Raw genomic sequence first — 1,093 nt, 5'->3', positions numbered from 1 at the left:
ACCTGTGCCTGCCTGCTTGCACACCCTGTGCAATTTTAATCCCTAGAGAGCTGGGAGGTGGCTGGACCTCACAGAACGACAATGCTAGCAACTAACTTGTAAAAGACACTGGTGATGATGATAATTAATAAATATTTTATCTGTACCCTGCCCATCTGACTGGGTTCCCCAAAGACAAATAGAATAGGACCAATGGCTTACCAGGGGCAGTTGTCAGAAAAAGAGAGAAAGCTGGAGAGAGTGGCATTATTTGGGAAGTGAAAACAGTCAGCAATGGTTCTGCCTCACTACTTGTTCTCAGGCCAGGTATCCTGCTGTATAATCTCACATATGAAGCTGTCATACAGAGTCAGGCCACAGGTCCATCCAAGCTCAATTCTGTCAATACGGTACACTGACCAGTGCAGGGGTCTGCAACCTTTAAGACAAAAAGAGCCACTTGGACCCGTTTCCGAAGAAAAAAAACCTGGGAGCCGCAAAACCGGGAAGGTGACGTCGGGACGGTGCGTGACTAACGCATGCACCGCCCCCATGTGACGTCACAGCCAGTACAGCGCCCGCCACAGTGGGGAGTGTCGGGGTGCACAATGCGCCTCCTCCCCTCGCTAGTATCCGCCCCGGAGCCGCGGCAAAGGTGTAAAAGAGCCACATGCGGCTCCGGAGCCGCGGGTTGCAGACCCCTGGTCTAGTGTTTCAGAGTTCTCCAGGTTTCCAGACAGGAGACATTTCCAGCCCTACCTGGCTGGAAGAATTGAACCTTTGGCCTGCAAAACATGTGCTCTGCCACAAAGCAAACCTGCTATAAACGTGTGTCAGACACATGCCTTTACTTTCATCCTGATCAATATAACAATTTATTATTTATACCCCACCCATCTGGCTGGGTTTCCCCAGCCACTCCCCAGCTTCCAACCGAATATTAAAAACACAATACAGCATCAGACATTAAAAACTTCCCTAAACAGGGCCGCCTTCAGTTGTCTTTTAAAAGTAAAATAGTTGTTTATTTCCACAGGGCAGGCGCCACTACCGAGATGGCCCTCTGCCTGGTTCCCTCTAACCTCACTTCTCGCCATGAGGGAACCGCCAGAAG

Source organism: Podarcis liolepis (assembly GCF_965112155.1).
Source record: "Podarcis liolepis genome assembly, chromosome: 17".
In the NCBI taxonomy this organism is placed as follows: domain Eukaryota; kingdom Metazoa; phylum Chordata; class Lepidosauria; order Squamata; family Lacertidae; genus Podarcis; species Podarcis liolepis.
Note: the sequence above shows the minus strand (reverse complement) of the source record.